Genomic DNA, 26,633 nt, shown 5'->3' with positions numbered 1-26,633 from the left:
GACATAGGAGACTCTAATCCTTAGAGAGGTAAGCAGCTAGGATGACAATGAGCAAGAAAGACTCCTAAAACACTTCTAAACTAGCAAGCTAGCCTCTCTAGATTAAACCATGCTTCTAACTAGTTATCGGGAACCTAGAGCTTACTTCGGCAGCCTCAGGGAAGGACACAGACTGGGGTGAGAAGGGAGTCCAACGGCAGTCGGCACTACTGCTATGAAAGCACCCGAACGTGGTGGACTACAAGGGACGGACAGGGCTGTCACCACCTGCCGCCTACCACAACGGTACCGTGGGGTGGAACACACTTTCTAGCTAACACTAAGCTCGGACACCACGTCCGTACTCGGTGTTAGGATTTCTCTTGTCGCATACAAGAGAAATCCCCGTCAACCTAGGGACCTAACTTGAGTTTCCTAGTCCGGGCGAGAAAACCCGTAGGGTAAGATCCCGATAAACAAGAAAGATACAAAGCCTAAGCTAAAGGAATTACTTCCACTCACAAGTACGATAACTTGAGAAGATAAATAATACGGAAAGTAAAACTGACTCAAAAAGATAAAGGAGATAACTATATTGATAAATGTCAACGGAAAAGACACGAGCTTATACCGACTTCCGATGACGACTCCGGAATCCCGAGACAAGCTCGACTCGACTCTAACTCCCAACTACCTAACCTACTCTAGAAAGTAAAAGTGAGAAGAGAGAACTCCTTGGTGTGTGTTGAGAGTGAGGGGTGGAGGACTATTTATACTAGTTAGAGGTCGGTATTTGGCCGAGGCGTCAGGTGTACGCAAGAGGGTCGGTTGACGTAGTTTCCACGCGAAGATGAGCTCGAGACGCTGCAAAGTGGGGCCGGCCGGCCTGGGATTTCCTCCATTTGGCGCCGACCTTCTCGTGGATGCTCCTGATCTCCTCCTAGTGTCAGTGTAGGTTGAGTTGGTTCAAAGTGGAAAATTCGGCCTGGAGTTGGCTCATCTCGGCCCTCCATTTCACCGACATCTTGATCAAAGGGTGCATGAAGTCCATAGTGGTGCTCCGGTCCAAAAGATCTCGGCAAGTGCTGAAAATGGGTCCTTTAATCCATGTGCTAGGCCGTTCGGTCATAACTTTTGCATTTGCTTGTATATCTAGTGCATAGGGGTCCATTGGAGGGTCCCTAGTGGTCTTGTGGTAAGGCAAGATGTGTTTGGCAAAGGTGCCGGGCCGGCCGGCCTAGGTGAGGCCGGCCGGCCTGCAACCTCTGCAGAACACGAGTCCAAAACTTGTAATTTTCATAACTTTTGCGTCCGAACTCCGAATTGGGTGATCCAAGTGTCCAATTTGATCATCTCGAAGAGCTCTTCAACATGGCAATGTAAAATTAGACATTTGACAATGTTTATAATGGTGTCATCTTATATCCATGTTTCACCATCCTTGTAGATGCTCCATTTAGTGTTGTTTCTTGCATATTCTGAGCATAATCCTGCAAGACATCTCAGACCACCAACACTTGTGGAACTTGTTAGAAATAGGTAAAATATGTATGGAACATGGTGCAATGCTCAATTTATTCTCAAGAAGTTGACGGTCAAAATGGGAAATAATGGCCGTCAACAGTCGGCTTTTTGGCTGACCGGTAGAGGCGACCGGTCTAACCGGTCGTTGTTGGCGCTCGGTAACGACTCATTTCAGGCATCATCTTAAGCTTAAAATCATGAGAATAAAGTCTCATACATGCTGATGTTATCCAGAAAGAGCCAATTCCACATTTGCTCTTAGAAATATTGCTATATCGGAATTCGGGCAGAAATGCAGGTAAAACAGGCTCCAAGTGTCAAGATACAAATCTGATCATCAGAGCAAGCCATCAGCTCCTGCATGAGCGTATGAAAGACGAGCGTCAACACTAGTGGTAGGAGTTATTACTAACGAGTTCCACAAAGTGTTGGTGTATATTTATGTGCAGGTTGCTTATGCTTGGAAATGAGAAGAGAATGTGGCCCATGAGCAAGGTGACACGTCATGGATCCGAGGCAACAACTTCTCGACGAATCAGACGCATTCACGAGGATCTACAGGCCCACCAGAGCACCAAAACTGACTCAAGACAAACCCTTACCCATATACATGATATGGGGGCCCACCTAGCAGTCTTCTGACCAAAGACTGGGCAAATGGAGCCAGCCCACGGTCGGCCGACTAGCTAGGTCGGCCAAACCAGTGGTGGCGGCCCACGGGCCCCACTGCCTCTTAGATGACATGTGGTGAGGTGTGGTTGGTCCCCAATGGCGGTTTGGCTCAATCCCCGGGCGAATGGCTGGTGGTTCCCTCCTATAAATACAAGAGGAGGGGGTCCAAATGAACAACCACACATCAACACCACACCATTCACTCTTCTCTTGAGTTCTCACTTGGGTGAGAGTTGTCTTAGGGAGTTTAGGAGTAGAGGTACTCAGGAGGGGTGCCGGTAACGGCGCTCTTCTCCAATTAGTACCTCTACAAGAGAGTGAGGAGTCGGGGGATGTGCCGGGCTTGTCGGCGCTCTTCTCCGCTTGTACCTTGACGGATGCTTATTCGGCTGTTAGTGTTCAAGACTTCCTTCTTTATAATTAGAGTTCAGATCACAAGTTATCATCTCTGCCTTATATTAGTTGATATGTATGCTTAGCGAGTAGCATTTGACTCTAGAGTTGGGCTGCGGATAGAAAAGGATAACCCTGTACACCTCTAGAGTTAGTAGGGAAAGGCGTAGACGTGGTGTCTAGGCTGGACTATACCACTCAGTTGTCCGATAGTCCCACGGTTTGTAGAGGTAGGCGGTAGGTGGCGACAGCCCTGTTCGAGCCCTAGTAATCCTCCATGTTCAGATATTGGATAGAGCATTATTACTGGAGCTATCAGCTTGTATAAGCCGGTCGAAATCGGTAGCTCGAAGTATAACAGCGACGTGATCTCTTCTTCTAAACATAGATTCTAAAGGAAGTCCTCTCTGTCATATCCTTCCCACACCAGTGTGTGTGTGTCCTTGGACTGTCTAAACCTGTAGATAGTGTACTCACGTTCCCCAGTGGATACGATACCCTGGAATACTCTTGGGTGAAAGCTACAGCGGTATCCGTGCGCTTGCGGATTTTATTCGTGACGTTACAAAATACCAACAGTCGTGCCTTTACAGCAGGCCGACTCGAGTCTCGTGAGGAACTCTCTTGCCCCCCAGGTCTTGAAGCTTTGACAGTAATTTTTAATGACTTCTTACTATCAGGAGTCTTCTCCAATGTTACTTCCCTGGCTAGAATCTTGTCATTGACATTCTTCGGCCTTGCCTCACCAATGATAACATTCTTTCCTTTAGCTCATTCGGCTTGTTCCGGCCGAATGAGCACCTCGGCATTATCTAGATCAATGGTATGAACCCGGGATGATGCCTTGTCAACTTGCATCTCATGCATTGCCAATCGTCCTTCATTAATGGCCGATTGGACTCTTCGACGAAAAACATTTCAATTATTAGTTGCATGATTAAAATAATTATGCCACTTGCAATATGCATGTCGTTTCAACTCCTCAAGTGACGCTATGACATGAGAACACTTGGTGTTTCCATTCTTAAGTAACCCATCAAATATGCTATCACACTTAGAAACATCAAATGTAAAACAAACTTGTTCTTGCCGATTCTTTGGAATCGGCTTAAGCGATGAACAAGCATATGGCTTAGCTTCTGATGACCATATGAACTCAGCAACTTCCTTTCTCTCATCGTCCAAATCAGATTTACAATCAACATGTATGGACTGATGAGTCTCGAAAGTATCTTTTGTATTCTTAAATTTAAATTCAAAACCAATGGCTCTAATTTGCAAATGATTAATGGTAATAAAATCAAAGCCATCAAGTTTTTCTTTCAAGTATGAATGCAAACCATTGTAAGCCATGTTCACCAAATCTTTTTCAAAAATTGTCAAATTAAAGCATCAGTTTTTTATAGCTTTAAATCTTTGGAAATAATCCAAGACAGACTCATCTCGGCCTTGTTTAACCGATGTTAAATCTGACAATTTATTTTCATTGTGACCGGCCAGATCTTCTTTTAATTTAGCAAGATCGGTTTCGCATCTACCACTCGTGGATGCTTGTGATGTAGAATTAAGACGATATGCTATGGGATCATCTTGTTCCATCGTCTGAACTGAATCCATTGGTGCACGCCCCAAAGAATTTCCATGTGCATTATCAAAAATCGGTTTGTGTGGAGAACCAGATTCTTGTAAAAACAAAGGCGGCACAGAATTTTTCAACTCATTTATTTGGCTAGAAACCGCCGAACAAGGAGTTGACGCAATCGGCAAGCTGACTACCAAAGCATCAGTCATATCGGTCATCTGACCCATCTGACCGGTCTGACCGGTCACATGGACCGGTTTGACCGGTCCTGCATGGACTGATGAAGGAGGTGGCGTTTGCCCTGCAAAATAGTCTATTGGCATGCCGTATTATGGTTGATGAGAATATGCTGGCGTAGCCGATAAGCTAGGAGTTTGGAAAGCACAATTAAAATCTAAAGATTTGCCTTTTTTTCATAATATCTACTTGACCCTTTAAATCACCAAGCAAATCATTCGTGGGTTTATACATATTGGCAATTTTCTGATCCATAATAGATGATAACTAGCTAAACAAGTCGGAAGATGAAGCGCTTACATCGCTTATTCTTAAGCTTGAAGGAGGGTATCACGAAGTCTCGAATCCTCCTGACCTAGCCTTTTTTATCTTTCTTGAAACCCTTCAAGAAATGTGCTTTGAAGTGCTCCCTGACCACCAAGTACTCTTGGCGCTCCTCCTCGCTGAGTTCCTCGATAGATGCAGAGATGTTGCCTTTGTTGAGCTCAGTGATGACACTCATCTTTTTCCAGGGAGTAGATTAGATCGGTTTTCAATATAACCAAGATCAATCATCCCCAGTGGAGTCGCCAAAATGTGTGCTGACGCAAAATCTGGTCACACACTCGAACGCGCAGCAAGATCATCAAAAGGATCAACACCAGCAGCCTCTCTGCGTAGACCTGTCAAATCGGTTATGCGGACCAGTTAGACCATTGCTCTAGGGAGACGGCCAAAACCTAGAACCAAGAGCTCGGGAGGGACCCCGTTAGAGCGAATGGAGCTAGGGTTGCTCTCAGGTCGGCAGGCCACTCAGAACGTCATCGAACGCCGTAGAGACGAGCGAAGAATAGAAGATGGGGTTGGAAAAGCTAGGGTTTAGTGGATAAAAGTAATTTATGATTTGTTGAATCGATCGGGATTAACGACAATTGGTCGTGGCCCTTCATATATATAGGATGGGGAGGTCTGTACCCATTAGGAGTCGAAACCCTAACAAATCTCGTGTCAAAATACAACTCCTAACTCGGATTGGACGTTTCGGACCGGTCTGACCGGTCTCCGGACCGGTCTGACCGATCAGACCGGGGTGCAGGCCTACCAGGAGGCATAACTTCCTCATCCGGACTCCAAATTGGATGTTCGATATATGCATTTTGTGGCAGAACCAGTTTGAATTACACCAGTTCGAGTGCACATCGCACTTCAACCAGTATAATCATTGGTCTGTCGGGTAAAATCCCGATAAAACCACTTAATATCGGATCGTAACACAATTACATTTCCCGCACGAAGGCGAGTCAGAGATACAACAATTCCACAATATTTTACATTACATAGATAAGGGTGTAATTTACATCAGAGTTTTGAAGCTAGCAAATCGAAGTTTTAGCTTTTACAAACTTTATTCTTAAGGAACTTAAAGAAGTTCAACAGAAACTAGTATAAGAGAAGTTCTGCAGTGGAAAGGAAAACATGACTAAAAACAATCATCGAAGGGTAAATGTCATGATAAGTCCAAACATGACATTATTTAACAAAGTCATCGTTGGTCGAATATGGTTCCCATTCCATAGACCAACCAGCAGGTAAAACACTAGGCCAAGTCATACTAGTGTTTTGGTCCTCACAAAACATTCTTGAAAACAAAGTCACATGCAAGTCTGAGTATGGTAATACTCAGCAAGACTGACCCGTCTAAGGGAATAACATAGCCCTTTAACTAGACATGCAAAGCTTGTGAAGGCTTTGGGGTTTCTTTTGCTGAAAAGCAACAAAGAGTAGATCCTTACTTTCAAATTTTAACTTTTAGATTATAGTTGAATTAACTAGTCTAGGTATGCATCTATCTACACAAACATGGTAGAGGATATGTTTGCATAAAAACAAGATTGAGTATCATCTTTGTTTCACTTCATACTCTATGTGGCAAAGAGATTAAGTAGTCTCAATATCCGTGAGAGGCGGAACAGTTCGAATCGAATTTCAATCCTTGCTAGGTAAACCTAACACACACGCTTGGAGCACTGTTGAGTCACTCCCAAGCAACCGTTTGCTTCTCATTCCGAGTTGTGGATCAGCGCCACTCTCTCCGACTACAGAGAACTGCTCTTCTCTGCACCCGTGGTTTATTGTGCAACATAAAATAAACTTTAGTTATAATTTAACTTTCTATCTCTAAGAGAGAGCGGAAGGTATGTCCACTTGACGGGCCGATCAGTTACTAGGCTTGCCGCATACCATATTTACGACATGTGGCTAGTACTTTCAAATGCTTAACCAACACTACCACACACTGTGGCCTTATCAAGTTTATCAACACAGACGGATTTCAATATGAAGCTTGTAACCACATCCGTCCATAATCCTTATAGTGATAGCAGTAAGTAAACAATCAACTCGTATAAAGCTCGCGAGTGACAGGCAATCTCTCGACTTTTATCGGTCCTATTAGCATAGCATCTAGTCGGACTCATATTCTAGTCTTCAATCAATAGGTACCTAAAATTATGCATCTAAGGTTTTCATTCAACTCCAATAAATTAAATGCACAAGTAAATAATAACCATAAGTTGCATAATTTGAAATAATAGGGTTATGCACCGGGGCTTGCCTTCAGTGGTGTCAGATGAGTCAGTAAACTTTGGCTCTTCCGAATCGAGGTTTGGAATTTCAGTTAATTCAGCAGAGTTGACCTGGGCTTCAAAATAAAAATCCCCATCTGGTTCCTGGATGAGCTCGTAGGTTCCGTCTGCTAACGGGGTAACTTCTATATGAAATGCAAAAGCTGAAATTATAGTGAGGTGCTTGAGTATAGCTTTCCTTCACTATAAAGTTGAAAATAAATAAAGTAAATAGTAAGATTAATCTTAATGATTTTACTTTATTGGGCAAATGTTTATAGAGTAAAAGTAAATATAGTGAAACTTCATGAAATGACATGGAAAAGGAGTTTTTATTTCAATAAAACAATCCATAAGAAATTATGTAAACAATTTCTTATAGGCACAAATTAAAATATAGGAAGAAAATTTTGATAGCATATGCTATAGCTCACTCATGGGTTTAGAAAATTTTTGGAAAGCTTGACATGGTTCAAAACTCATCATTAACATTGGTTTAGACCAAGAGGTACAAATTAAAAAGGCCATAAACTAATTCTATTTTTAGAATTAAATACCCAAAGATTCAGCAAAACTTCACAACATTAAACTTGTAGAGCTAATTATAAGGAAAACAACAAAATTGGTTTGGCATTTTTCTGATTTTTGTACATTTTTCTAGAAAATTTTGAAGTTCACTAAAAAAGAATAAAAAGGAAAACAACTTTTTACAGAAAGGACCCTGGAAAGATTTTAATCTTTGATATTGGGTCCTTGACCAGGTTTGGAACGGAAGCAGGGAAGGGCGGCCGGATTCCAGCGAGGGGCAAGGGGCCAGGGGGCTTCAGGAGTTCGAGGTGAACCTCTGGGTACTTGTGGCGTGGCTGGAGATGGCCGGGAAGGTGGTCGTCGGCGATGGAGCAGAGAGCGGCGGCGGGGTGCATGACGGTGAGGGCATTCCGGTGAGGGAATGGTGATGGGAGGAAGTGGAGGAGCTTCACTGGTCTACGGCGAAGCTAACCAAAGGATCGTGGTGGCTGGAGGGGCTCTGTGGCGGCGGGTCGATGGCGAATAGGAACTCGCCGGAGATGGAGAAGGGGCGGCGGAGGTGTACACCGGCGAAAAGCTCGGCTAGGGCTATTTATATCCAGAAGAGGGGTAGGATGAGCATGAGAGGAGTCCAGTGGATGATCTTGACAGGAGAGAGGGCGAAATTGGCGACGGCGCTATATTCTCTGCGGCGGCCGGTGAGGTGGCGTAAGGGGAGAGTTCGGGGATGATGTGGCGTGGGACTAGCAGGCCAGCAGAGGCGGCGCTGTGGCGGAGGGAGTCCTGTGCATGGCACATGGAGGCAGCGAGGCAGTTCGGGGAGGTAAAACAGGGGCAGTCAAGCTCGCCGGAGAAGGGAACTAGCGGCGGCGAGCTGCAGCGTGTGCGTGGAAGAAAGGGGAGGCGCCAGCGAGGGTTGGAGTGGAGCCAGGAGAAAGCTAGGGAGGTCAGGTGGCTTCCAAACAGTGGTGCGGGGCAGCTGGTGGGCGGTGAACCGGCGGCGGCGCGCAGTGCAGAGCTCCGGTTTAGCTGGAGGAGGAAGATGAACAGGGGGACCATTTTGCAATTATAGGAAAGTTTAGGGGCTGGACTGAAAATAATAATGTCCCACTATTCTAGGGCTCAAATGAAAACGTGCTCAAAGTGAAAGTTGTTCAGTTTTTCAAGGTCTACAACTTTCATGTTGTGCAAATTTTCATTAGATCAAAAGATTTTGACATATTTTCAAAAGTTTGAATGAACTTGAATTAATAAAAAAAAATACCTTTTTGGTAGCAAAATTTAATAAATTTGGGACTTATTTGCAACAAAGCTGCCAAAGTAATGATTACTAGCATATTTGCAAGAAGGCCCTTCAAAAAGCTGAATTTGCTGCCTAAGTTAAAAAAATTTCCATAATTACAAAAATACCCTTAATTTTGCATTGAAATTTTTTTAACTATCAAACAAGGAGAAACACAAAATTCACATATTACCCTAAGTTCTAATAGCTAGACACCTGAAGTGTCACACATTTCGATCGTCTCGACTAGATCTACGCAATGGTGCAGTCCAATTGATGATTTGACAAACTTTTCCTGACCGGTCTGACCAGTTTGTACAAGAGATCTGACTGGTCTGTCTAGATCATCCAGAAAACCTGAATCGTGCCAATTTTGGGTGTCAACAGTCCTTCATAATCCTCGACGTTCGGATATAGCGTAGTGTTGTTGGCCGGACTCGACTCGCAGACCAGTTGTAAGCCGGTGCCCAAAGCGAGTATTGTGCCCGAGAGATCGACCTTTAACTCACTTATAGTGCTATCATAGGAATCCTATCAGCCCTTGCCCCTTATCTTGGTGTGTCCATGGTCCGACTAGAATAGAAAAAAGTGTACACACGTTCCCTATGGATTCGATAACCCCTGTAATTCTCTAAAGTGAAAGATACAATGGTATCCGTGCGCTTGTGGATTTATTCGTTATGCTAAAATACCCAACACACTGTCATACTTCTAGTCACCTTCAGCACTCCAGACAATTATAGAACAAAGCTTATCAAATTTGAAGTGGCTAGCTTCGAATATTCATATCATGCTATACTGGATGACTAGCTGATAAGTGCCGATATATTCTAGCACAAGGATGGCCCGATCTTCACGACAGTAGGTTCAAGAACAAGGATAACTTTGCTGCGAACAGCGGGTAAATAGCTTTATACCTGTCAAGGTTGGATACGACCAAGCGACGGGGAGAGAGACATCGAAACCTTGAGGACTTCAACTTGATCTCCAAACGATCGCAGAACCACAAACTGGGACTAATCCACACAAAACGGTACAGCCGTACTGGAAACCGTAGAGCACGATGTAGCGGAACCCAAAGGGATCTCGTCACAAGTCCAAGAAGAACAAGGGTGTGCAAGGCACTCAGCAGCTCGACTGCAAAACAATTTCAGTTTATCAAATGATCAAAAGTCTCCTAATCTCTGAGATACATAGGATATTTATATAAGAAATAATCCTCCTTACTGGATGTGAATGGACCCAAAAATTTCTGGAGTTATGGTAAATGAAAAGTCACCACGAACTAAAATCCCGAGGAACCTCGCGTGGCTGTTGGTCTTCTGTGCAGTCTCCAGTCAATCAGTCATAATGTTTTATTGGGAAGTCCAAATGACATGAGGTTTATTGTGTTTGAAAGTAGACTTATTTATATTTCCAACCATATATAGCTTGCCCTTCTAAACGTTGTAGATTGGTACAATTTTGCATGAGAAGTTGAAGGTCCGGCAGACTCTTGACCTTCTGACGAGTCTTGAGTCTTTTGACTATAACTTTTTATTGGTGAGTCTAAACGATGTGAGGTTTCCTGTGTTGGAAACTAGACTTAATAAGCTTTCCAACAAGTACTCATGATCGCTCATAACTTCTAGGAATCAAAAGTTATAGCTGTTTATTTTGGTGGTCCGAACTGGTGGTCCGATCTGATCTGGTGCTCTTTTGTGTCCGATCTGGTGCTCTTTTCTTCATGTGTACACCTAAGCACAACCAATGTAGAACATTTAGGTAGTATAACATCCTTAGAAGTCATAAAAGCACAATCGATTAGGAATGAATTCACCTGCTCTTGTAGTTTCTTGGCACGACATCATGTAAGTGGCCCTTGATTTGTATCTTTGATGTTGGATGGTGAATTCTTGACATTTGAAGTATCATGCACGGTTCGGATGTCTTCATCATCCTCCCCCTCTTGAAAAGGAGTCGTCCTCATCATCCTCCCCCTCTTGAAAATGAGTCGTCCTCATCATCCTCCCCCTCTTGAAAAATGATCAGCCAGTACTTGCTCCGTTTTCTTGGCACCAAAGTGACCCATAAGGACTCCGGCATGAACTTCCTGCAAAAGCATTAGGCGAACAGAGCAATCTGGAATGCAAAGTTTGTTAGCTCTAAACAAAAATCCATCATACAAATGGAACTTTTCCCAGCCCTTGCCATCACAACATTTAGTAAACGGTTCAGCAAAGAATGAATCAGTAGCGTACAAATCTTTAATGTTCTCCAAACCAAGAATTTTAGCTTCAAGTTGGGACAGCAAAGCATGACGGCTAGATAAAGCATCTGCAACAATATTTTCCTTCCCTTTTTTGTACTTGACAATATAAGGAAAAGATTCAATAAATTCACTCCATTTAGCATGTCTTTTGTTCAGTTTTAGTTGACCCTTTAAATGTTTCAAAGATTCATGGTCTGAATGTATCATGAATTCTTTAGGTAAAAGGTAGTGTTTCCAAGTTTTCAATCTCCTCACAAGAGCATAAAGTTCTTTGTCATAAACTGAATAATTCAGAGTTGGACCACTTAGCTTTTCACTAAAGTATGCAACAGGTCTTCTTTCTTGCATGAGCACACCTCCTATCCCTACACCACTTGCATCACATTCAATTTCAAAGGTCTTACCAAAATCTGGAAGAGCAAGGAGTGGAGCTGATGTCAACTTTTTCATCAACTCTTCAAATGCATGCTCTTGTGCTTCACCCCAGTGGAATGGTATATCTTTCTTTGTCAACTGGTTTATTGGGGCAGCAATGGAACTGAAATCTTTCACAAACCGATGGTAGAAGCTAGCAAGTCCAAGGAAGCTACGCATTTGGCTCACATTTTGTGGAGGCTTCCACTCATGAACAGCCTTGATCTTTTCCTCATCCACCTCCACGCCATAAGCTGAAACAACAAAGCCAAGAAAGACTACCTTGTCGGTGCAAAAGGTGCACTTTTCATGGTTAGCATACAAGCATTCCTTCCGAAAACAGCAAGCACACATTTTATATGTTCAACATGTTCATCAAGTGACTTGCTATAAATTAAGATATCATCAAGTAAACAACAACAAAATTACTAATGAAATGCCTAAGCACATGGTTCATCAATCTCATGAATGTGCTAGGTGCATTGGTCAATCCAAAAGGCATCACCAACCATTCATACAACCCAAACTTTGTTTTGAAAGCTGTTTTCCACTCATCTCCCTCTCTCATTCTGATTTGATGATATCACTTCTCAAGTCAATTTTTGTAAAGATGATAGCACCACTAAGCTCATCAAGCCTAGGTTTGGGGTGTCTATATCTTATTGTGATATTATTTATGGTTCGGCAATCAACACACATTCTCCATGAGCCATCTTTCTTTGGAACTAAAAGAAAAGGAACAGCACAAGGGGAGAGAGTTTCCTTCACATAACCTTTGCTGATGAGCTCTTATACTTGGCGCAGAATTTCTTTTGTTTCCTCCGGGTTGGTGCGGTATGGTGCACGGTTAGGAAGTGGAGCACCAGGAACAAGGTCAATTTGGTGTTCAATCCGTCTCTTTGGTGGCAGCCCTGGTGGTACTTTCTTGGGAAACACATCTTCATATTCCTGTAACACATTAAAAATAGCACTAGGCAAAGTAGAGGGTAAATCGTTAGTGACAAGAAAATTGTCCTTGTATAGGAGTACATAGAACATGGCATTGGGTTCACACAATTCTTTTAAATCCCCTTTCCTTGCCATCATCACTAAACACTCTTTTCCTTTTGGCTCGGTTATTTGCAGCTATGGAGTTTTATTTGGCTTTGGAAACACTCCCTCACTATTTATGTGGGTCACTCGTAATTGTTTCTTACTCTCTCGCTGTTTTCTTTTCAAATCATCATTCAAAATCTCCTTCGGTAATAAAGGAAGCAAAGTGATTCGCTCTCCTTTGTACATGAGAATAACCTTGTTAGAGCGAACACAAATCTGAACATCACAATCATACAACCAAGGTCTTCCCAAAAGCAATTAGCATGCTTGCTTGGGCACCACGTCACACTCAACATGATCATTGTATCTTCCAATAGAGAAAGGAATGGTCACAATGTTGCTCACACGCAGCGTACCACACTCATTTAACCATTGGATCTTATATGGAGAAGGATGATGCCGCTGTTTCAATCCCATTCTCTCAACCAATTCTTGACTTGCAATATTATTGCAGCTGCCATTATCAATAATGATGCTGCACAACTTAACCTTGATCATGCCTCAGGTGTGAAAAAGATTGTGCCGCTGATTATTCTCCTCTTTCACAGCAGCAACACCAAACACTCGGCGAGAAACAAAACAATTATTGTCTCCTTCATCGGGTTGAATTTCCTCACCTTCATCATGCTTAATGTCTTCATCATATCTTGGAGCATCTTCCCCCGGTTCACTTTTAGATTCCCATTCACCTTGCTCATTTATAATCATGGTTCTTCGACTAGGACACTGAGAAGCAACATGTCCACGACCTTGAAACTTGTGACAAACAATGCTTCGACTATGTGAAGATGATGCAGCAGTTGATGCAACAAAGGGGGCTGCTGTACTTGTAGAAGGACGTCATTTTTCTTGCTGAATTGTAGGTGAAGAAGCAGTAGAAACCGCCGTCTTTGCTGCACCAATAGATGGAGAAGGCCTAGCTGTAGCACCTTGAGATCGACTTCCAACAACAGAGGTCCCAGCTTGTTGCCGACGCCATGGAGCTCAAAAAGATTGACTGCCATATGACCTCCGTCGGCCCTCTTGCTGAATTTTTCTCTCAGTGCGCATAGCTTGATCAACAAGAGCTTGCAAGTTGTTATATGGAAACATCTCAACAAAACCTGAAATTTCTTCATTGAGACCATGCAAAAATCTTGCCATTTTTGATTCAGCATCTTCTCTAGTTCCTGTATGAACCAAGAGTAACTCCATCTCCTTATAATAATCATCAACTGATTTGGATCCTTGCTTCAAATTCTGCACTCTATTACGAAGGTCATGCTGATAGCTTGATGGCACAAAGCGTCTTCTCATCACTCTCTTCATCTCATCCCAAGTGCTGATATGATCATGTCCCAACACAAGCTGCTTTTCTTGAATTTGATTCCACCAAGTAAGAGCATAACTGCATAACCAAAGAACTCAACGGAAGCAAGATTTACACATCTCTGATTAGAGAGATTATGCACTCTGAAAATCTGATCACATTGCTCTTCCCACTCAAGATATGCATCTACATCTTCCCTTCCAGTGAATTTTGGAACACTCAACTTGACTCAAGAAATGCTGTCTGGATCAATCCCTATTGTGACGACCACGATGATGTTCATGTGGTTGTCCAAATCGCCCATGGTGTGCACAAGGATTTTCATTATCATTAAAGCCATCATCATATTCATCACGAGCTTCATCTTCATCATCAAAATGCACATGACTATCACGTCTACGTCCTCCTCCATGCTGATTATAAAAGTCAGCACGCCGTCCACCACCATGCTGATCAAAATCAGCACACCGTCCACCACGACCATTGCCAAAACGATCATGAAATCCATTACCAAATCCAGAATTTTCATCACCAAATTCTTCTTCTTGTGGACCTCGACCACCCGCTGCGGGAAGACGTTCATTGAACATCCTCTCCATCACCTCCAAGAGTGAGTTGCCTAGTTGGCGTAACTCAACCCGCGCAACTGGGGGTTCTTCATCTCCATGGTTCCCACCATGAACACTCGAATCAGATCCTGCCATGTTAGATTGGTAGCAAGAAAAGTGGAATAGACGGAATCACACAATCTCACCACTTGCTTATCAAGTTCTTAGTTGTTCTCAAGGACTGTGAGTGTGCTAAAGTGGCAGTACCGCAACTGTGATTAAGCGATCGAAAAGATACAAGATGAGAGGTCCGGTTTTAGGTTTTTGTGGAGCTATAGATGGCTGTTCAAAGGAGGCTTATGGTACTGAAAATTCAAGTGTGTAAGCCACTCAAAGATGGTAAACGTTGCTGCTACTAGCACCACAAACTTCCAGATTCTAAATTTAGAACTTGCAGCCCACAGTCCACAATATAACCCCTTTCAACTCCTTTTTTTTTACTTTTTCTTCAACTCTTTCTTGCTGATCTCTCATTTTTTTTCTTTCTTTCTTTTTTTAGCAGACACAAGATAGAATACGAGGGGGTGGGTGGGAAAAAAAATTTAACAAGAGTATGGCGGAAGAACAACAATGATGACTAGCAAGCAACAAGATGAGTGCAAACAACACAAGATAATCAGTACCAACAAAAGGCTATAGGATTTTTTTGTATGGCTTTTCAGTGGACTATAGGATATGGCAAAACAAATATATGTGATGGATGAAAGCAGTAACACATGGTAAACAAAGGATATGTAAGTGGGTGATAACAAAACCTACCATGTCAACGATAGCTCTGATTACCACATGATAGGTGCCGATATATTCTAGCACAAGGATGGCCCGAACTTCACAACAGTAGTTTCAAGAACAAGGATAACTTTACTGCAAACTACGGGTAAATAGCTTTATACCTGCCAAGGTTGGATGTGACCAAGCAACGAGGAGAGAGACACTGAAACCTTGAGGACTTCGACTCGATCTCCAAACGATCGCAAAACCACAAACCGGGACTAATCCACACAAAACGGTACAGCCGTACTGGAAACCGTAGAGCACGTAGTAGCGGAACCCATAGGGATCTCGTCACAAGTCTAAGAAGAACAAGGGTGTGCAAGGCACTCAGCAGCTCGGCTGCCAAACAATTTCAGTTTATCAAATGATCAAAAGTCTCCTAATCTTTGAGATACATAGAATATTTATACAAGGAACAATCCTCCTTGCTGGGTGTGAATGGACCTTAGAGTTTTTGGAGTTATGGTAAATGAAAAGTCACCACAAACTAAAATCCCGAGGAGCCTCGTGTGGCTGTTGGTCTTCTGTGCAGTCTCCACTCAATCAGCCATAACGTTTTATTGGGAAGTCCAAATGGCATGAGGTTTGTTGAGTTGGAAAGTAGACATATTTATCTTTCCAACCATATATATTTTGCACTGCTAAACACTGTATATTGGTACAGTTTTGCATGAGAAGTTGAAGGTCCGGCAGACTATTGACCTTCTGACCAGTCTTGAGTCTTTTGACTATAACATTTTATTGGAGAGTCTAAACGATGTGAGGTTTCCTGTGTTGGAAACTAGACTTAATAAGCTTTCCAACGAGTACTCATGGGTGCTCATATCATCTGGGAATCAAAAGTTATAGCTGTTTCATTTTGTGATCCGAACTGGTGGTCCGATCCGATCTGGTGCTCTTTTGGGTCCGATCTGGTGCTCTTTTCTTCATGTGTACACCTAAGCACAACCAATGTAGAACATTTAGGTAGTATAACCTCCTTACAAGTCATAAAAGCATAATCGGTTAGGAATGAATTCACCTGCTCTTGTAGTTTCTTGGCACGACGTCTTGTAAGTAGCCCTTGATTTGTATCTTTGATGTTGGATGGTGAATTCTTGACATTTGAAGTATCATGCACGGTTCGGATGTCATCATCACCAGCATTGGCTAAATTCATGGTTGTTCCACACTACGTCTTTCTGCTGCTTAAGATGCTAGGAAGGACATGAGTCCTCACATTCTACGGCGACCTCCAAAAGTCATTTGAGTGCGAGAAGGAAGCTGTTACTTATGCTTCTACCAATTGCCTGCCACACACTTCAGGAGAAGTATTCACGACAGCACAACAGTTCTATGCATTAGGAATAGAGATTCCTACAAACAAAGTGAATCGCTCTGCCCCAAAACCAACCGACAATGTGGGCATGAAGGAGATTCAACTCCAAGACGGCGATTCATCCAAGACCGCCCTGATCGGGACAAGGCACACTAACAAATAGGAAAGCGTGCTCAACAACTTCCTCAGGGCCAACTGAGACGTGTTTGCTTGGAAACCAGCAGACATGCCAGGTATGCCCAAAGAGTTGATTGAGCACTCCCTAAATGTCAAACAAATAGCCATCCCCAAGAAGCAGCGTCTACGGAGATTTTCTGCTAAGAAACGAGAAGCAATCAAGAAGGAACTTGCCAAACTACTCGTGTCTGGGTTCATCAAGGAAGTTTACCACCCCGAGTGGTTGTCAACCCTTGTCCTTATCCTCAAGAAAAACAACGAGTGGAGTATGTGTGTCGACTACACAGATCTCAACAAGCATTGCCCAAAGGATCCTTTCGGGCTACCGCGCATTGACCAAGTCATCGACTCTACGACTGGTTGCGTCCTACTCTCCTTCCTCGACTGCTACTTGGGCTACCATCAGACAGCCCTCAAGGATGAAGATCAAATCAAGACATTGTTCATCACTCCATTCGGGGCATACGCATACAAGACCATGTCATTCGGGTTGAAGAACGCAAGAGCAACATATTAGCGTGCTATACAGCTTTGCTTCGCCAACCAGCTGCATCGCAATATGGAAGCTTGCGTTGATGATGTGGTTGTCAAGACAAGGGATTATGACTCGTTTATCCCTGATCTAGAAGAAACCTTCAATAGCTTACGTAGTTTCAGGTGGAAGCTAATTCCTACAAAGTGCGTCTTCGGCGTACCTTCCGGAAAACTACTCAGTTTTATTGTCAGCCACAGAGGAATCGAGGCGAATCCAGAGAAGATAAACGCTATCATGGACATGGAAGCTCCGACTTCTATCAAAGATGTTCAGAAGCTCACTGGGATGCATGGCGGCACTGAACAGATTCCTTTCAAAGCTCGGAGAAAGAGGACTCCCTTTTTTCAAGTTGCTGAAGAAACAAGACAAGTTTCTGTGGTCCCAAGAAGCAGCTGATGCACTCAAAGACCTCAAGCACCACCTTCAATCACCTCCTATACTTATGGCTCCAATGCCTGGATAGGAACTACTCCTATATATCGTAGCTATCACCCACGTCGTCAGCACGACAATTGTGGTAGAACGTCCGGAGGAGGGTTGCTGACGGAGTCCAATGCCCTGTTTACTTCATTAGCGAAGTCCTTTTTGAGTCAAAGGTGCGATACCGCCCGATTCAGAAACTTTTATATGCAATCCTCATCACATCAAGGAAGTTACACCATTACTTCGACGAATACAAGATCTCTGTCATCACGGATTTCCCACTAGGTGACATTTTTCACAATCGGGACGCGACTGGTCGCATTTCCAAATGGGCAGTCGAGTTAGGAGGACTCGAGCTCTGCTTCAAACCAAGAACAACCAAGAACTATTGCATTTTGCGAAGATTGAGTACTTTTGTATCCATTTATAAATAGTCGGTTGGGTCAAACCAACTCAGGGTCAACCCTCGGTCTCTCTGTAGGAAAGACTAGGTTGGGTCAACCAGAGTTAGGTTCAACCCCCGAACTATTGAATTTTGAAAGGATCAAACACTTTTGTACAAGTTCATAAAATTAGTCGGTTGGGTCAAATCAACTTAGGGTCAACCCCCGGTCTCTCCGCAGGAAAGACTAGGTTGGGTCAACCCGAGTTAGGTTCAACCCCCGAACTATAATAGAATTGTGGGAAGTTCATATAATCATCGAGTGCTTTATGCTTTCATGGTGGAGTTTATAAAGAAAAGAATTTCCTTCAAGCCACGTGATTGTATTACAGAGCGCAACACTCTTAGGAGTCTAGTGAAATCAAGTAGGTAATCTTATCTACTTGATTGTACTACAGAGCGCTACACTCTTAGGAGTCCAGTGAAATCAAGTAGGCAATCTTATATACTCGATTGTACTACAGAGCGCTACACTCTTAGGATAGTGAAATCAAGTAGGCAATCTTATCTACTCGATTATACTACAGAGCGCTACACTCTTAGGAGTCTAGTGAAATCAAGTAGGCAATCTTATCTACTCGATTGTACTGCAGGAGCGCTATACCACTTAACAGTTTAGTGAAATCAAGCAGGCAATCTTATGTTAAGTGATTATACTACCATAGCGCTAAACCATTTGGTGGTTAAGTGAAATCAGGGTAGGTGATCATGTATTCGTCTGACAATATCAGTCCTCGACTACTTCGGTACTCGACAAAGCCAAATTAATGGCCTGAGGCAGATAATCATAAGCTTCGCGCCTGGCGATCACTCGACCAAGTCTTAACTCGCAAGAGTAACTACTAGACAGATAAGTCGAGTAACTTTCTTATAACCATCACATCGTGTTTTGCTTCAACATTATATACAGGTCATACAAACATAGCAAATGTTCAAGCCTCTCCATCTCAGGGCTACTCCAAAGCAATGATAACCTTATCAGCGATGGGTTCCATTTCTTTGACATATTCATAGAATTTCTTCTCTGAACAGCCGTTTGTCATCCTATCTCCAATAAGGGCTAAGTTCGCTATAGGCCAGAAAGATTTTACTAATCCTAGAGCATGAGCTAAATACTGCCTAGAAGTATCAGAAAGAAAGCTGAAAATCTTATGGGGTCCTCCACGGAGACGCTCCACCAAAGTCTTGTCACAAGGACCGCCTTCGTCGATCATCTTAACAACTTCTTGCACTGCTGCTTCGAGATCGGCTACTTGCTTGGCCTTTAGGTCCCAATCAGCCGCCAGATCCTTGCTGCTTGTCGGAATCAGCCTGGACTTTGGTCAGCTTCTCCACAACATATGTGTGATGGTACACAATATTCATCAGTTCAGTCACCAGTTCCTCTTTTGTTACTAGCAATTTTTTGAGTTCTGTGTGAGCGCAAGACAAATATAAGTACCAAAACGAAAGATGCAAGGAGATATCAACTACAAACGCGACTAGAGGAAAGGGAAAATTACAAGGGAGTTACCTTTATACTCCTTTGATAAACTTCTATTCTTCTCCTGCAGTATTTTGATCCTCTCTTCGAGGGCACTCTTATCTTTTCCCAAAGTATCTACTCTGGACTGCAGGAGATCGACTTGCTTCTAGTGCTCAGCCTTCAGCTCCTCAAAAGCTTTTTCAAGAGCCGCAATCTTCTGGAGCTGATGCTTCTGCAGTGGAAAGCTGCAAGCTCACACCAGCTAGTCGAAGCCGCTGAGCCTGGTCGGCAACTTGTTTGGCCAGTTCCTGCCAAAGTGGATTCATTACGACCATTAAAACTACTTGATAATAAAGATAAGTACTCGAGTATCTAACAACTCACCATCAGAACACTATGACTCTCCCAGATTTCTTTTGCAAGAAAATCCGTCCTTTCTGTCGACTTCTCTATTTTTTCTTGCAGCTCATGATGCATTAATTGGTCAGCATCCAGGGTAGTCGGCGGGGTTCGTGGCAGTTCAACTGACTGCACATCTGCAAGACCCATGTAGTCAAGAAAATAAAAACAGAACAAATGGACTACTATAACAGATGGACCAACTACAAGTTCTTACCAGCATCAGCAGTAGAGATCTTTTTCCCCGCAACTTCCTTCTCCACTCCCGCGGATCTATCTCCTGCTTTGTTGACAGAAGAGTCCTCGGCTGCTGGATCTAACTGGATCACAGTAGTCCGAGGATCCGGCAGGACATGGGAAATATCGTCGACTACTTTGTTGGTTTTGCGATTACCCAGATCCACAATCCCAAAGTCGGTGCTACACGGCAAGTCAAGAGTCAGAAGACAACAAATCAACTAAAGCATGCCAAGGATTAAGTCAGAAAAGGTGCACTTATTGGCTGGACTTCTTGACGAACAATTTCTTCATCCGGAACAGCTTGGGAACAATAATTGTCCCCGATTGGCCCTGCTCCTTGGGTGTCTGAGCAGAGTCAGTCGCCGCTTCTGCTCCCAGGACCGGACTGGGTGGACGCGGAAGGTTTGGATGGACTGATGTTGGCAGGACAATCTATGAAAGGATACAGACATTTAGAAATAGAACCTAAGGAAAGAAAGTCATTCAATAACTAGCTTGACTAGTACCTGCTGAAATGGTGCCTGTCCATTTGCTGCTTGCATCATTGATAGGAACTCTTGCCTAAACTCTTTTTTATCAGCCTTCCTTGCCTTGTTAATTTCTTCAATTTGTCGTGCATGTTCTCTCCTTTCGGCTTCCCTGTCAGCTTCCCATGTTGACATTTGTTGTTGTAGCTGCCCAAATGATTCCATGAGCTCGACGTGTTCCTGATGTTGTTGCTCCTCCCTACAAATTTGTTCCTGGTGATCTGCATTCAGCAGCTGCCTTCTAGTTGGGTTTTTTGCCTGGTACCCATTACCATGCAACTTGGTTGATTTGCACTCTGTGACTCCCTTGTATGCTTTCTAGAAAATCTTGTTCTTTTCCTTTTGGGTAACAAAGTTTTCCTCTGCATTTGATTCCGCCTCAGTAATAAGGCTGCTTGCTTTGTCCTAACATTTACAAGGCATAGATGGAGGAGTTAGTTGAACAAGAAATTGCATACATTCTATATTTGCAAGGACTATATATAGTAATGTATGTACAAATTCATTGAGAACTCACGTAGACATCCCTAGATTCTTGGTCTTTCCAGTGCCCATCCTTTGTGTGAGTTATAAACCAAAGGTCCATATCACTGGGCTCACCACCAGTTTCTGGGTCTCTCTGATATGCCAAGAACATAACAAATTAGTAATTCATCCTGCAAGAAAGCTTGTAGATGTGCTTCTCCAGTTATTAACTTCTCATAGCCGCGCTGAGCTTGGCTTAGAGCCTGACAAATGTCTGGTCCTTTGTTGGGCTCGAATCCTAAAATTTTGTATGCTCTTTGTTTATAGAATGTCAAGATTTCAACAATAATCTTAATGACTCAGACATAGCCATTTATAAGAAATTGGTATTATTCAGTAATAGTAACAATGTGGAACAAACCTGGAATTTTGCAGTCCTAAAATACTTCAACAGATAGTGCCATTCAACAATATCTAATTCTTTAGGCTTATGTAATATTCTCTGGTGGTAGCTGTTGTATGCCTTGGCCGTAGCACTGAAAGTTGAACGCCATCCTTTGTAACGCTCTTTAGCAATGTCCCATATGATTCTCCTTGAATGATCATTATCATCAATGTCCCACCTAGCCTGTTATATAATTACAAGAACTTGAAAATACTATGTGAGTTTTTACGTTAGTTTAAAATTGAAATGCATACACAAGCAAAGATTATGATTACCAATATATCATATGCTATTGACTCTTTTACATCTTTATGGACATGTTTCCATCTTTTCACTCCAATAAGTGGCACCCTTTTCCTTGTAAACATTACTATTTCATCAATGAATGAGCGGTAGTTATCACCTACTGGTCCTCCAAGTTTGGAGAAGTCAACTTTCATCTTCTAATTGCCCGCCTTGATTCTCTTTGAGTTAGCCTTCAAGCCTTTTAGGGGACCACGTCCTCTTTTCTGCCCATTTTCTGAGCCTATTCCATGGGAACAAAATGTAATAGTAGACACTAAACGACATAATATGCATACATAATTAATTCCTAATAAACACAAGTTACCATTTCCTTGCCCCTGTGTCCAACGCCGAGCATGAGATGGTGGCTGCACTGGAGGTGTTGGGTTGCTGTCTTGACTGGATTGTATATCAATGGTAGAATTCAAATACGCATCTGCAGACAATTTTGTCCCATGATGAGCTAGAATACTTTGAAGTCTGACAAAGAATGATAATTTGTTTGAAAATTAGGAGAGGGATATTACTGATGTCATCAAGTTTTCCTTCAACTCCCAACCATTCTTGGCATGTCCTGATTGTGTCCTCCCTGTATATGTCTTGAAACTCTGAAAAAGGATCCATAATATCAGTCATGAGTGAATTGCAAAATCCAAGTGTGTGTCTATATATATATATATCTATATATATATAAATAATAGGTCTATTAGCTACCTAGGTATGGAATAAACTATTCCCTACCCGAGCCCAATTGCACACTCGATCCGCCGGTTATCCCTGTCCGGTCTTCCGCATCCAGTCCGGGGCTGCGCTCCCCCCTCGCACCTACCGCCGCCGCCACAAACCCGCGCCCAGCCCCCGACGCCACACCACCCAAAACCGTCACCACCGCCATAGAACCCGCACCCAAAGCCCGACGCCGCCCCACCAAAACCGCCCAGCTCAGATCCCTGCCGTCGCTGCTCCTTCTTCCCCACACTCGCCCCCGATCCCGGCGTCCAGCTCGAATTGGTGCCCCCAATCCTGGCACCCAGTCACTGCTCCCTCCTCTAGACGTGACCCCAATCCCGACGCCAAGCTCGGATATATCCTGGCGGCGCTGCATCAACCTGCCGTCGTCGCTCCTTCACCCCCAGACGCGTCCCCAACTCCAGCGCCGCACCACCCCCATCCCGGCATGTCTCGGGGGATCCTGTTCACCCCCTCCTACCGTGCCGCTGAGAGCCTCCCGCCAGCGCGCCGCATCCTCACAACGTAGAGCTTCAGAGGTACCCCCTACTAGCGCCGCGGCGAGACGCTGCGCCGTCGGCGACCCTCCTGGCGATGCGTTGTTTTTCCATCCCGTGCCTCCCCGGCGAGCTGTAAGCGTCCGTGCAGTGTGGACATAGCAACCCTGTGTTGGAGATATGGTGCCGGAGCCGCGAGGTGTTGTTCTTTCCCTCCATCGCAGATCCCCCGACGCCACAGGCCTCCACCGCGCCATTGTGTTTGGCCGCCACCGATTCCGTCGATGTTCTCCATCCGTGAGCCCACATCATCTTACCCATTATCTTCTCTCTTCGCTCATCCCCTTTAAATACCTCACCAGGTGTTTCCTTTTGATCTGTTGCCTTATTAATATATGTGCGAAGAAATATGGCTTGGGTGAGATTTCATCCGATTGGCTGCTGTTCTAGTCCCTAACGTGATGAGTTTGTGACTCTCATTGATGGTGGGATCGATCCTGATGCGTGTTCACCCATCCCTGGCTGACGAGCTTTTTTTTAGATTAAGGAAAAACAACCGGCCTCTCCCCTGGCCGACGAGCTGGTAGCATGCCTGATGAGCTGGTGGCCATGAGCAGATGAACGACGTGCAACAACACCCAAATACTGAATCAAGCATCCAGCAGAGAGGACAAGTGCCGCAGCCCCTGCACTCTGGTGCCTTGCCCCTTTGTGCTTTCTTCTATTATCAACTAGTGCATGTGTTCAGGAGGTGAATTTTTTTTTTGTTTGCGAATTGATCTCCGAGTCCAACGCATGTGGATAGTTGTAGATAACAACATCTCTTGGCAGAGTTATGATTACTAGATTAGCAAGAAAATTATTTAGCAGATTTTTCTGAATTTATTGATTGATAGTTCAGTTGATTTTTAGCTAACAATTATAATACCCTGCCCGCGCCTAGACAGAGCATGCAGCTGTTTTTCGTGGTTCTATTGTGGATCTGTGCAACTAATGATGCATGATTAGCTTTATATTTTGGTGGATTAATCAGATGCCTAATCTATCAAAAATATTCAACTTTTGTCAGTTATTGAGATATAAAAGCTGCCTTGCCATGGACATTTTAGTTCAGTCAAAATAATTTGTGTCCATTGCCTTCCGGATCTAGACTGCTCTTAGTTCACAGGCTACAAATGAAGTTTAAAACTGTTATTTTGGATGACTTAAAATCACACTAAGCTAGTAATGAAGATGGTGTTCTGTACAATGTAAGGTTTAGCCTACAGATATACTTTCTCCTATTTTTGTGTTACTGCGTACAATTTTCTATCTGCATACCATTTAATTTCCGTTGGTTGATTTACCTTGGAGGTTCCGATGATTTGCCCAGGTTGTAGTTCAAATTAGGCCTTAGATTGTTGCAATTGGTATTTGCGTCATTCTTTTCCCCGTTTCATTATTTTATAGTTCAGTTTCTTGATGATTTGTTCATGTTTTAGTTCAAAGAGGTTTCTTACCTTCATTCTATCCCCCAGCTGTTTCTTGATTGCATGTGTTGGTGGCGATGATGTGTAATAATCAATAGATTGAAGAATTAAATCGAGTACCTGCTGGTGTTTTCAGTCAGTTTGAATTCCATTCCCCTCCTGCTGCTTGATAAAATGCGTTGGTGGAGATGGTTAGTGGGACGATTTGTAATAATGGTGAGAGGTTAAAGACTTAAATTGAGTAGTGGGTGTACCTTCTGCTGTTTTCAGCTTATTTGCAGTCCCAAATTTAGTGACCTAGTGTTTTCAGCTTATTAGCAGTCCCAAATTTAGTGATGGCTGGGTGCAGAGGCAACCAGTTCAACTTCTTTTTTCCTTGGGCCCCATATTTAGTGATAATGAGCGTCATAAAGTATTTTCTGGCATTTCAAGAGGCTATTAGCCAGTACTAATCCCTGTGTGTGCAGATCGGAGACCATTTCCACCAGAGCATCTTTGGCGACCATAACATGTGAGTGCTGAACTAGAACATTTTATATCATTTGATTTACATATGATTATAGTCATGGTTCCTCATTGTAATTATCTGATGTTTTATGCCATCAAATTATGTGTCCAAAAAAAATACTTTTTGTTGGCTCTTACAAAACCGATGCACCAAAATTGCAAAGTAGCCATCTTTTATGTTCATGGCTATATTGTGAAATCACTATGTTCAGATAGCAAATTTTCACCTTTTATTATTAAAGTTGAGATGACAAGGTTTCAGAAAATAATCATTGTGTTTTAAGTTGCAGCATCCATTGTACTATTTTTCTTTATTGGCATTGTCGTTTTAGACTTTTGGTATGTTGGTCGTATAAGCAGTTGTATGCCACGGATCAGCTCAAACTGGACTTCATCTCCGAAGAAAGGAATGCCCCCTGCGCTGGGTTACTACTGGGGCTAATGTGTACTGAACAATCCATGTTTTCAAATCGTCTAGTCGGACCTAGTCGCCATGGGACCGATCCGACGACTAGTCGCGATTAGTCGTCGATCTGGCCGATTAGTCGAGCCTAGTCGGTCCTAGTCGTCTGGCTAGTCGTCCTATGTGTCCCAGGACCGATATGATATATGTACTGCATATTACTTAATAAAAAGCAAGCATGAAGGCAACAATGATGGCCGATTTTTCACTTACTTGTCAGAGATGATTTGTGAATTGTCCAGAACTTTGTCTCAGCCTCTATATACCAAAAACCTAATGGGCTACCTTGCGAACCGTCACCGGCCCAGGCCCACAACTCAAACAGCCCACAAAACAATCTCAAGTCCGATCGTTTTCCAACCTGATCGGCGCGACTAATCGCGACTAGTCGGACGACTAGAAAACTAGTCGCCCAAACCTACTCGGTGTCCCTTATCGGGGTCACCGGACCGATAAGCCCGACTAATCGCGACTAATCGTGATTAGTTGGACGACTAGATAACACTGTGAAGAATTATTGAAGATTGACATTGACTTAAGCAGCGACACACCTGCATAGCACCTCATGATCCTGTCTATACTATGACATCAAACATTGTTTTTTTTTGCAATTATGTAGTGCTTTGACTTTGTGGCTTGTGTTTCCTGAAGTTGCTTGGGTGTGGGGTACAGTAGTTTGTAAATTTTTGCCTGCGCAGACAGACCATGTTTGTTAAATTTGTTCTTTCGAGTATATAAGAACATGTGTATTCACATCTTGTTCACCTATAATTAATGCATTTCGAATATGAACTGATTGCTGTAAAATCTATTCCCAAAATGTTTTAGTATTAAAATGGCAAATTCTTGTTTTTATGGCAAATCTAGGGATGAACAGGTTATTACCTTTGTTGACCAAGACTCAGATCAATTTGTTGTCACAAAATCATTCTATTCAAATAGCAATTTGACCATTTTACATGATGACTGGATGAATAGGTTTTGGAAGTGATCAAA

At 43.2% G+C, this 26,633-nt stretch overlaps 2 long non-coding RNA genes across 3 annotated transcripts; one reads left to right on the top strand and one right to left on the bottom strand.

Annotated features, from left to right (window-relative positions):
- Positions 1-19,062: 19,062 nt before the first annotated feature.
- Positions 19,063-20,659, bottom strand: LOC120705139. Its single transcript, XR_005687801.1, has 4 exons — positions 20,228-20,659; positions 19,996-20,147; positions 19,660-19,919; positions 19,063-19,558 (listed from the first exon to the last, which is right to left on the bottom strand). It is a non-coding gene; the product is annotated as an uncharacterized LOC120705139 (long non-coding RNA).
- A 2,061-nt stretch (positions 20,660-22,720) lies between these two features.
- LOC120703500 lies at positions 22,721-26,392 on the top strand. Of its 2 annotated transcripts, none has more exons than XR_005687020.1 (2): positions 22,721-23,495; positions 23,740-26,392. It is a non-coding gene; the product is annotated as an uncharacterized LOC120703500 (long non-coding RNA). The 2 variants fall into 2 exon arrangements; XR_005687019.1 differs by having other exon boundaries at positions 22,723-23,560.
- The last annotated feature ends 241 nt before the right edge of the window (positions 26,393-26,633 follow it).

This window comes from Panicum virgatum, chromosome 4K, assembly GCF_016808335.1.
Source record: "Panicum virgatum strain AP13 chromosome 4K, P.virgatum_v5, whole genome shotgun sequence".
Classification (NCBI taxonomy): Eukaryota; Viridiplantae; Streptophyta; class Magnoliopsida; order Poales; family Poaceae; genus Panicum; species Panicum virgatum.
The sequence above is the reverse complement of the archived record's forward strand: the minus strand, read 5'-3'. Positions and strand labels throughout refer to the sequence as shown.